Source organism: Ranitomeya variabilis, chromosome 2 (assembly GCF_051348905.1).
Source record: "Ranitomeya variabilis isolate aRanVar5 chromosome 2, aRanVar5.hap1, whole genome shotgun sequence".
Taxonomy (NCBI): Eukaryota; Metazoa; Chordata; class Amphibia; order Anura; family Dendrobatidae; genus Ranitomeya; species Ranitomeya variabilis.
The window spans coordinates 581,400,710-581,412,774 of record NC_135233.1 but is presented as its reverse complement, the minus strand read 5'-3'; the positions used below and the strand labels follow the sequence as shown (position 1 = coordinate 581,412,774).

Genomic DNA, 12,065 nt, shown 5'->3' with positions numbered 1-12,065 from the left:
CATTTTGGGGACATCTAAATCACATTATGGGGGTCCAAATTAATTATAACCATAGGTTGCTCCAATGTGATGGAAGAACATAAAAAATGATTCATAGAATCTACTTGGTTGTTGGAGAAGATCGTCTTTGATTTCGTGGTCACTTAGTTTTCGCAATGTTCTTAAGAGCCAAGAAGAATTTTTAGGTTGAGGTACGGAAGAATAAATCAGTGTTTTTCAGGACACATGTAGGATAATAATCATGGAAAAGAAGACCCGAGAAAAACAGAGACAAGACGAGTGATATTAATAAACGCATTTATGGAGCAAGTGGAACTTTGCTAGACAAAATTTAATAAATAAATGATAAATTAGTAATTATATTTTAACTCATGGTAACATAAGCATAATCCATTTCCTTGTGCCAGACACAGAGATCATTGTATCCATTAATAAATAATATATTACACAAACATAGCCGGTCAGTGATATCTTATAATAAGGAAGACGTGAGAGGTCGATCAGGGGCAAAAAAAAGATGCTTCCCTCGTGTCTCGTAAAATATCTCCTGTAAGAGAGGTATGTACGAGAAGTAGCTGGAAACACAACTTCTGGAAATTCACATGACAATCTAGATTCATCCCAATGACCCATAAAATATTGTGGCCAAATTGTACAGATCTTGGACTGGAAGACTAGCTTACAGAAGGAGTTGACTCATTGAGTCTTGACATCATGGTTTCCCTACTTTGCCACAACTTTTAACCATAACCTTTAATTAATGGAAATTATGGAGTTTGGACAAGCCATTAAACCACCAAATTGACCATTTTTAACCAATCAAATTGGCATGTAAGTGGTGTGAAGCAAAGAGACTGACTGAGAACAATAAGGTTTGCTCCATTATTCGATTTAGGTCCCGTTCATAAAATTTTGGATAAGCGTTCCATCACTTTTGATGACAAAAATGGCGAAAAACAAATTAAAGGAAACCTTGACTGGCCATTCTATCTATCTTTTCAACTTTTCGGAAAAGTGCCAATGGGCAGAGGAAAATTAAGGAAACTTTTTCTAGGCTAAGATCAATGATAGTCTCACTTCTAGGATCATACCTAAAGTAATAGGCCATCAACATAGATGAAAAGATCTCTAGAAATTTCTTTTGGCCAGCAGATTAGATTCAGACCTATTAAAGTGTGTAACTCCACCCTCAACCTCTGATTGGAAGAAGTGAATAGTGTACACAGAAAGCTGCCAATCAGGGGTGTGGGCGTGGTTATATGGAGCTCAGCATTCTGACCACTGCTACATTTATAGCAGGGAAAACAGGGATTATATCAAAACTGTACCAAGCAGCCCAGTAAGTGACACATCGCTGGAATCAGGGTCTCAGCATCTACATCATTCAGTTGTCAGATTATATAGCAAAAACCTGCTGAGAGACTCCCTTTAAGTTGGATAATTTGGAGACTTAAATTAATCTTTTTAGGAGCTCGGACACAAGGTGGAGATCGGGATGTAGGGGTTGTCAGCAAGGGATCACCAGGAGCTTCATTCTACACTTCTATGCCAGTCCCAGCTTTATGCATCGAGCAGGACTAAAAAAAAAGCTAAAAAGATGGAAGCAATAATCGAAAGAGACAGAAGCAGCAATTAAAGGTTTCCTGGCAAATGTCTGATACATGGGAAAAGTTTAGTCAGCATTAAGTGTACATTTCATTTATGTATTCTCATTTTTTTTGCCTGTAGTGCTCCTGTAATTTTGGATAAAATCCAAAAATTCTTACATTCCTTCCCTGTCACGTTCCATTGAAGCAAATATAGTGGTGGCAGAAACTTTTTTTTTCCCAATTCTTTTTTTTTTTTACAATATGCTACTTAGTAAATTCAGCCCTGGCACGAAATGATGACATTTTATTCTCCGAATCGCGCCACGACCAGTTGTCATCATGAGGTCAGATCGGTTTCCTATAAAAATATTGCACTTTTCTATGTAACGCGGAGGTATGAATTGTTTATGCACCTCCTAATACTTTTAGGGTACCTTCTACTGGTTAGTATCAGAGGTCCTAGTGACTCGGTACATATAGGAACATATAGTATAGGTATAGATTTCGGATCTACGTTATGCTCTTTGATTTGCATACATTGCATATATTTTAAAGCAACATGACATGCTGAGAATTTATTACACACAATGTTCCAATCTATTGGATCATACAATTTATCTTCATGCCAGGGACATAGAAAACATTGGGACGTTCCGTACACGCTGCGTCAGGCACTGTTCTCACTCGTTCCTCCAGAATCCCATGATCTAAGACATAACAATCTATCGTGAAATTCGGAGATTTTTGCATTGTCAATATCTTAAAGGGACATCAATCTATTCGTCCCTTGTATTTTTCCAGCCCGTTAGGATACATCGGGTAAATCATTTTTTTCCAGGTTGGAGATTTTATTTTGCTGAATTCTGGAGAATAGTTATTTAAAGTGAAGGAGTTTTGTTCAGAACTTTAAAACTTTAAAAATGATTTTATTAGGGGAATTGTCTTCATTCCTGTTAAAAACAAATTACATGTAAGTAATTTCCAAGTTTATTTGCTGCCTTTATTCATTTAGAGTACAGATGATGGCAGTGATGGGTCAGATCTGCTCCTGTGTCTCACTAAGAGCTCTTGCACATGACTGTAAATATCGGACGAGTGCTATCACTTATTTTGGCTCATCCCATGTTACTCTATAGGGCTGTTCAATTGTTCAATTTCTGTTCCGGACCGAATGGATCCAAGGAAAAAAATTGCAGTTGCGTCCAATAATCAGATGGAACTCACCCATTGATGGCTATGAGTCTCGAGTACAATCCAATGCTTTCCACTGAGTGTGATCCGATTTTAACAGATAGACTGAATGATGAAGATGGAGAAACTTTTTTCCCCAAAAAAATTGGATTACACTCAGATCACACTATGATCAAACTCTGATCAGAGTCTGATTAGCATAATTGGACCAATTTTCTCGAATGGGGAACATAGGGTCATCTGCACCTCTGGGGATAAGCTGGTGCAGGAGATTGTCTTGATAAGCAGAACACTCAGAAGTAGGAGACAGGAACTGACCCATCACTGCCATCATCTGTACTTCACATCAGTACGTTCTGATATCAATGAAGCTTAAGGCAGGAAAAAAGACTGGGGAAAAGCCAGAGTTTGTTTTTTACAGGACTGAAGACAAATCCCCCTAATAATTTGCAAAGTTTCCTTACTTTCCATGAGCTGTCCAGCCTCTGGAGTGAGCGCTGCACAACACCTCCCCTTTGTTCTTGATGGATGACTGTAGCAGGCTCCTCATTGGACGCTACAAGCTTTCACTCAAAAGCAAAGGAGAGGTGGTTTTGTAGAAGTTATGGACCGCCTTTAGGAAACTTGTGGGAAAGGTTGGTAGCAGAATAAAACTTCATTTTAAGAATTATGCTGAGATTATTCTATGCACACGAGTATCTGTAGGCAACGTCTCCAGGTCTTCTATTCATCCTTGGAGGGTCAAACTGATGACAGGTTCTGGGTTGTCCACTACTCTAGCATTGATGACCTGTTCTTATATTCTTATCCTTTAAATGAATAAGGGGTGGATGTGCAATTCTTGGCCATGGCCAAAATCAGTAGATGGAGTAACTCCATAACTGAGAACTTCAAGGCGCTGTTGGAATGGAGAACAGATGATTGGCAGAGCGCCAGGTGTAGGACCCCCACCGAATAGACATTGATTACCTATACTAAGGATAGGTTGTTAATGTTAAAGCAGTGGACAACCTCTTTTAGGGGAGTCAGTGAGCACAAAATCACCAAGCACCAGCACCTAGTGCACCCTTGGCGTGGCCAAACATTTCAGTGCGCCTTCCTATCTACTTCTTTTGTATCTATTTCCGCATGCTCTTCTTAAGCCCCCTGTATAAATGGGTGTCAGCCAAACACACTGATTTGGCTGATCGTTCGTCGGGCAGCCAACTCGGCCGTCTATCCCACATATCGGAGCCTTCGCTCAGCCAAGCACTCCTGTGTTCTCTATGAGAAAGTACCTGCGAGACATCTATGGCAGCAGCTTATTCAGGGAAACTAAAAGGATCATTAGTCCAAAATCAGACATGCCTGATTCTTAACTCCCCCGTTAATCATCTGTCTGGGGCACCCATACGCTTTAGACTGTTGCCCAAGGGTTTGGCCAACAAAAGGTGGCTTTAGATGGCCAACTCTCAAGAAAAGTGAGGAGATAGATGGTAGGAAGGTATATTAAACTGTTCAGCCACGCCAAGGGTTCCCCTAATGCCTGTACTTGGTTTGAACAGTACTTTTGTGCCAGCAAATTCCCTTTAACAGCTTAACATTTTTATTTTCTCACAATAGGGCCTCAGTGATTGCAAAAAAAGTGACTTTTTCGTAGACGGCATGGTCAGTCCATAATAGTCAATTAAACAAGACGAGTGTCTTGGCACATTCCTATGATTGCCACCACTTCATTCTTGCCGTGAGACCCCCTACTAATTGGACACTACTGGCAAATCCAACTGATGCTGAAACAACCCCCATTCGTTAAACTTAGGCCTCCCGGCAACTCCATCTTTCTAGGATTATAGCCTATGCCACGTTACGCCATTTACACCTACATATTTTTTTCCTGTAAGAGTCAATTCAATATCACATTAGTCTTTTTAAGTGTTTTTATTGATTGTTTTCTTTCCAACTGGTGTCTAACGGAAATTAATAAGAAAGGTAAGACTAAAAAAGTAAAGACAGACGAAATACTTATTCTTATAAGTCAGATCAGAGGACGGATATGAAACCAGAGCGCTTGTAACCAGAAGGTAACCAGAGTTTAGGATTGGGTTAATATCGGTTACGACGCTTTTTTTTCGAACACCAGATTTCATATCTGCCCCCTTCTTTGCTATCAATTTCTCAATGGGACAATGGAACGGTGGTACTGACATGTGTTACCTGATGTAATACTCTAATAATAGACTAAATATTTTTGCCCCTACAGGGCTGAATCTATCATATAATCCTATGGAGGCACATGCCTAGGGGCTGCACTGTTTTTGGGGGCAGCCGAACCTTTCCCCGTATTTATTTTTTTTTAGGTCTACCAGCCATATTTACCCAATCAAAAAACATGGGGTAGGGTATTGGCCCGAGTAGAATAAACATGCAGGGTACTAATCTGGGGCAATAGACTATGGCAGCACGAAGTGTATACATGTTCTTGTGCATCTAATGTACATGGCGGATAGGGAATCGGTTAAAGAAACTATACTAAATTATATCATTTTATACATTAATGTTCAATGGAAGTCAATGAAATGCTGGTGAGAGCTGAGTTCTATACATTAAACTGTATAAGGATTTCCCCTATCATCACAGATGGATACGTTAGGACCAGCACAGATGTATGCACCATGCGTGGCCCCCTCTTCCTTGCCCTGGGGGGCTTCATTACACTTTCAATCTCCCCCAGCAGGGAAGCTATTTACTTTTACATATATATATACAATGATAATTTGTACAGAAGTATATACAAAGAATGCTTCATTGCTTTTCACCGTTGAGCGTAGTCACCAAAACATTTTTTTGCCGTCATTCATCAACCATCGTCTTTTTTTTTTGATCCATTGGAAAAGTATAAAAGATGAATAGTAGAAGTTTGTTGGGAAGATGATTTGTCCATGTCTTGGGTGGAAATCCTGGGAGTGGTTGTGAATTGTAGACTGAAGGAGGTACCAGCAATGTAAAGAAAAGATCCTGAGGGTTAGTTGTGTATATGGAAATATCCTACAGTCAGAAGCTTTGAGTTTACGTCATGTTAAGCTTACGCCACATGGTCACCTGAGGACATTTTGGAACAACGTAGTGAAGTTCTATCCATTCTCAAGACAGAATCCACTGGAATAGTCATTGACCCGAAAGGTGAAGGACGGGTGGCTCCTTTACCGAACCTGTTGCATATCGAGAGTAATGATTGACCAGAAGCACTTCATACATAGGGTGGTCGTCATTAGAAAGCATTAGAAAGATCCTAAGAAAAGCATGCAATCAAAAGTCCCACCAGTGTCAATGGTATTTACAATGATGAGGTTCATGATTCTGCATGTCCACTGGAAAGAAGATTAACAGCAGTCCTCTGTGGGAAAGTCTAAAATGAAGAGGGTCTGAAGTCAACGGAGGAGCAGGATGGGCAAGCTCACCGAAGCTCACCGACTTTACTTCACCTGCAAATGGAAGGAAAAAAAGAAATTTAGTTATTAGAAACAAAAGTGCTGATATCATATATTATGATTGTTCACTTGCTAAAACCTTCAACAATCAGCAGAATAGGCAACCTGTGCCCCCAGTTCTACCTTGATTCTCCACTAGATGCAAGACTGCAACAAAGAAGAGTGGAATGGTGGACCAGGTCAAGCATTCGCCTTGCCATTCCATTTGTGACCATGGAAGAACTAAAGGAGAACATGGACACAGGTGCTTTAAGGTGATATGAACACATTGAATCCATTCAACCAAGATGTCCAGTCATCCGATCATTTTTAATTGGATATGTGTGTTATTTTCATATAATTTACCATGAATCAACATTGAAAAGAACAAGGAGAGAACCAGAGCATTTTGGCTTTCAATGATTATTGGCCAAGGATTGATCAGGTTTAACTGTCCTATCTTCTAGATTCGGTCTTGGACAATTCTACTTTGGTCTTTATAAAGAATCATACCAATCTGTTGAATCTTGAGAGATTACAGGCATGTACAGATGAGTCCTGCCATACCTTTTCTCTTGGCTCTAGACGTGCCGAGATTCATGGCTTGAGACAGTCAATGACTCGCTATGATGACGCTAGACTACCTTTGATATAATTTTGGTCCATTCTTGTTCAGTTCACTGGGTCACAAGAACAGTGTACTTCAGTCTACTGAATCAATAGATCTAGAACTCATGCTTCTAGGAGGTCTAATAAGATGATCCTTGGCATCTTACGACTGTCACCAAGTACTGGAAACTGAACAATTGGATGACATTGACCATTAACTCAATACTTTCCCCCTAAATGCTGACATGACACCTTTCATTCTAGATACCAAATATAGGATACTATGAAGATGGGTCCATGGCCAAAGGACACTTTCCTACTTTGAGACGATATATGGTGCTCTTGTATTGGATAGTGAGAAATGGATGGACCATATCTATTTATATCCACTGGGTTAGTAAAGGTCAAATATTTCACTCCATTAGGAACAGGTTTCATATCAGTCATAAGTAAACACAAATATCGGAGAACAAAATTCCACTTATAAAACCAAATTACCTTGTCCCACAAATGACCTTAACCAATATCAATTGCCTCCCTACTGGCTTCATCCCTAAATAGTATTGATTTATCTGCTTCCCTGAGGAATACCAAACAGATATTCTTCTTAAACAATATCCACCACTTACTTCCCTCAATGTTTTTAGCTGACGACCTTCCGAAGCCATATTCTCACTGTAACGTCTACCAGTAGAGAGTCAATATTAATACTGTAGGTCAAAACGCAGTGGTCATCTCCAGCCATGGGTCTTGTATCAGCTAGATGTATTTTTTCCATGTTTTTTTGACAGACGATTGATGGATGAGACCCAATATGTCTATTACTGGCCAGTCCTAGTCTGCTGAAGGTGTATATAACAAGCCAGGTGGCCATCTGAGCTGATACGAGAAGGCGTCCTGGCGTTAGACAATGTTTGGTATTCGCAGATGGTATCATATTGGCACCTCACACATCTGTGAACGAAATCACCTTGAATGTAATTTTGGAAAAAAAGCGTAATGAAATTGGAGAGAGTTCAGCATCAGGTGATGATATTAGTAAATGGGATTGGATTACAAAAAATCAGTAGCCATTTTGTATGTGTTTACCCTAGAAAAATGAGACAATCTGATGACTCTGTTCTGTAAAAATATACTCAAGGACAGTAGAAATATGTTCCTGCTGTGAAACTAGAGTTTCAGATTATGCAAAAAAAAAAAAAGAATAGAACACCAAGCTCCTTGTGCCAGATGAAAAAATAGCTTGGCCAGATATCCCATCCTCCAACTTCTACTTTTAAGGTGTTTCTCATTGAGTTGGGATAGCTCATGGCCCCACGACTGCTGTGTTGTAAAAGTAAGGAATCCTAACAGGGACATAGATAGAAAATTTGGGAGTGGGTACAAAAGCTATACCTCCAGGAACAAAGATTTCCCAAAGTTGTATTTGCACCAATTAAAGTAAACACCCCCACTACCACAGAATAAGTGAATTAAAGGGAATCTATCACCATTTTTTTAATGTAATCTGAGACCACTATAATATAGGGGTTGAGATCCCGAATCCAATGATGTGCCACTTTCTAGACTGTGTTTTGCTGTTTTAATATAATCAGTGTTTTATAAGCAGGAGATTATCACTACAGGACTAGGTGTCTTGTGCCTCCTGGTCCAACCACGCTCCCAGCACTGATTGGTAACTATCTGCCTAAGCACAGTATACACAGAAATCAGCCAATCAGAGGTTTGGGCGGGGTTCTACAGGGCTCAGTATTCAAAGCTCTACTAGATCTGCAGAAAACTGTGATTGTATGACAACTGCTGCACTCAGTAAACTAAGTGATACATCGCTAAAATCAGGGTCACTGTCTCTACATTGTGCTGCTGTTAGATTACATAACAAAAATCTGCTGATAGAATCCCTTTAAGGCAGTGTCAGGAATCGGTTAATAAAGGAACCTGATCCCAGTTGTGACTGCTGAGAGCTTGCTATGATCTTAGTGTATCTATTAAAAAATGACACATTGGTGGACTAAACATTTGGGAATAGAGTGTAGACTTAATGTCCATGAGCAGTAAGAGTGCTTCTTAAAGGGCATCTGTCAGTAGGTTTTGGCCATACAATGTGATGAGGTAGGGGCTGAGACACTGATTTCAGGGATGTGTCACTTATTAGGCTGTGTGCTGTTGTTTCAAAACAATTAATGTTTTATGCCCATGAGATTATCTCTGACCGGACTGATGCTCATGTGAGCCTTGGTCCGACCACGCCCCCTCCTCTGATTAGCAGCTTACTGTCAATAGACAATGTACACAGAAAGCTGATGTGTGATTGGGGTCAGCCATCTACATCTAAAATCGCTGATTGTGTCACAACTTCTGTACCCAGTTAACTAAGTGATACACTGCTGGAATCAGGGTCTCTATCCCTATATTATACTGTATTCAGATTAGCTAGAAAAAACCTGGTTGCAGAGTCATTAATATTAGACTGAGTTTGGCCGAACCTGAATTTTGTTGGGACCGATTAACCATCTAATATACATTAAATGTTGCAGGGTGTGGGGGGGGGAATGATCAAGCATGTTGAATTTGGACATGCCCCATCCTTTATTTGGCAACGGCTTACTCCCTCTGCCCCGTAATTGGTGGAAAATGGGAAAATGAGTATTTGGCAATTTTGCAATAAAAATGCAAATGTTAATGCCTCCTAAAATGCATAACTCAAGCTGGGCCATGACTACAGTTATTGGCTATGGGCCCATGTGCTTAGATCATCCCCTGCTGAAAATATAAAGTAAAACTGCACCAAAAAGGAGACAGTAATACAAAGTGTTAAAATCAGAAAGTGGGTTAATTATAATTATTCCAAGCTGTAAGAAAGTGAAGGGTCATAAGCTCGGGGTCCCTACAAGTCTGAAGAGGTTAATTCCGTGTTTGGAGGATCGCAGCAGATGGTATAGATGGTTCTCAACCATTCTCACCCCTGGGGAAGGTGATACACTGGGTCAGCCGGGAGCACAGCTTGTAAACGTAGTATGGGGCTATTCTATCCTATCCCAACTCTTCCGCCGCTCCTGACGTACTTAGCACTTTAACTCCCTCTGAAAATGACCTCTCCAAAATAGCATCACGGTGCTAAGATTCAAGAGAATTACGTAAAGGCAACATGAGGAGCAGGACATCACAGACATGGAGATCTTCCTACTGACAGGGTAAAGCTACCGCTATCATTGGCACGGAGTAAAGAGCATTTCCATCTAAAATAAAAAAATAATCGCCTGGAAACATGATTTGTTGATCTATTCTCTTCAATCAGCCGCCCCATAGTTAGTTATAGTTAAATTAGAAATCTTGTCATTTTCACACCGGCTACCGGGGCTTTATTAGACTATAACATCCAGTTCTTTCAAGAAATTCACATGAACATTAGCAGCAATGCACAGACTCTGACCCTATCTATTGTATCGAAGCATCTAATGAGCATGTGCAACGGGCATTGTGAAGGGAGATGGTTGTCTTAGGCTACTTTCACACTAGCGTCGTTTGCAATACGTCGCAATGCGTCATTCAGGAGAAAAAACGCATCCTGCAAAGTTGTCTGCAGGATGCGTTTTTTCCCCATAGACTTACATTACCGACGCATTGCGACGTATTGCCACACGTTGGAACCGTCGTGCGACGGTTGCGTCGTGTTTTGGCGGACCGCCGGCACAAAAAAAGTTACATGTAACTTTTTTTTGTGCGTCGAGTCTGCCATTTTCGACCGCGCGTGCGCGGCCGAAACTCGGCCCCCTCCTCCCCGGACCTTGCAATGGGGCAGCGGAAGCGTCCTAAGACTGCTTCCGCTGCCCACGTCGGACATTTATTTCACAGCATGCGTCGGTACGTCGCCCCGACGCACTGCGACGGGCCCGTACCGACGCTAGTGTGAAAGCAGCCTTAGCTGGATTGCTATGATCGCCTGCTACACACAGGCGATCTGATCATCTCCTGTATGTAGCAGAGGCGATTGGACAGTTGCAGCTTCCAGCCTCCCATGGAGACTATTGAAGCATGCCAAAAGTAAATAAAATGTTTTTAAAAATATTAAAAAAATAAAAAATATATAAAAGTTTAAATCACCCCCGTTTCGCCCCATTCAAAATAAAACAATAAAAAAAATCAAACATACACATATTTGGTATCGACGCATTCAGAATCGCCCGATCTATTGAGATTTAAAAAGAACTAAATGGCGAAGCAAAAAAATAAGTCAAAACCCCAGAATTATGTTTTTTTGGTCGCCACAAAATTTTATTAAAATGCAATAGCGGGCGATCAAAAGAACGTATCTGCAAAAATGGTATCATTAAAAACATCAGCTCGGCATGCAAAAAATAAGCCCTCACCCAACCCCAGATCACGAAAAATGGAGACGCTGCGGGTCTCAGAAAGTGACACCATTTTTTTAAATTTTTTTTACAAAGTTTGGATTTTTTTTCACCACTTAGATAAAAGAGAACCTAGACATGTTTGGTGTCTATGAACTCGTAATGACCTGGAGAATCATAACATAACCTCCATACACTTTGTACACCCTCCATGCACCGCCATTGTGGCTCCATCAGACTCTACGTAGAGAGAGAGATATGCTTTCCTAGAAGTACTGCCAGTAATGAGAACACCTCTGTACATAGTGACTATGCCACATGTCAAGCCAAAAAAAAAAACCTCTTACGTATGTCTGTATATGAAACCGGACACACAGGAGAGTCTCATGTACTTCTATGGTCGCCCCATTACCTCTCCATAGAAAACAAGGTTGTAACACAGCCAGGGGCATCCCTAATAACAGGTAATTCGGCTCTGGAGCAAAAGCAAAATTCTCAGATTTGGAATCACCATAATCATTCATAAACATGTGAGAATATACGGACAATATTTTAGGCAAAGCAATTGCTATTTATTTATTCACTTGCAATTTTTTTCATTGTTCCAAAATATTATTTTCACTGTCCCAATAGGTTTTTTTTTCAGGTCAGTTCACATTTATAGAACAAATTCTGGAGGAAATCTATGACCTTAAAGGACAAGGTGAACTGCCAAATTAGTGAAAAGAATTGATGTAGCACTCATAGTACAATATGCAACATTAAATAAAGAAGTAATGATTATTACAACAAAATTAAAGGGTTATTTCCGAAATAGTAAGTTATCCCCTATCCATAACTTACTAGTCATAGGAAATCTTACCACTGGAACCCCAACA

The 12,065-nt window shown here is 40.3% G+C and overlaps 1 protein-coding gene across 1 annotated transcript in view; it reads right to left on the bottom strand.

The window, feature by feature from the left end:
* Nucleotides 1-287: 287 nt before the first annotated feature.
* Nucleotides 288-12,065, bottom strand: part of MAF (MAF bZIP transcription factor) — a 62,064-nt gene continuing 50,286 nt past the window's right edge. The window contains exon 3 of the mRNA XM_077288362.1: nt 288-6,241. The gene's annotated coding sequence lies outside the window, so the exon portion shown is untranslated. The remainder of the gene's footprint in view (nt 6,242-12,065) is intronic.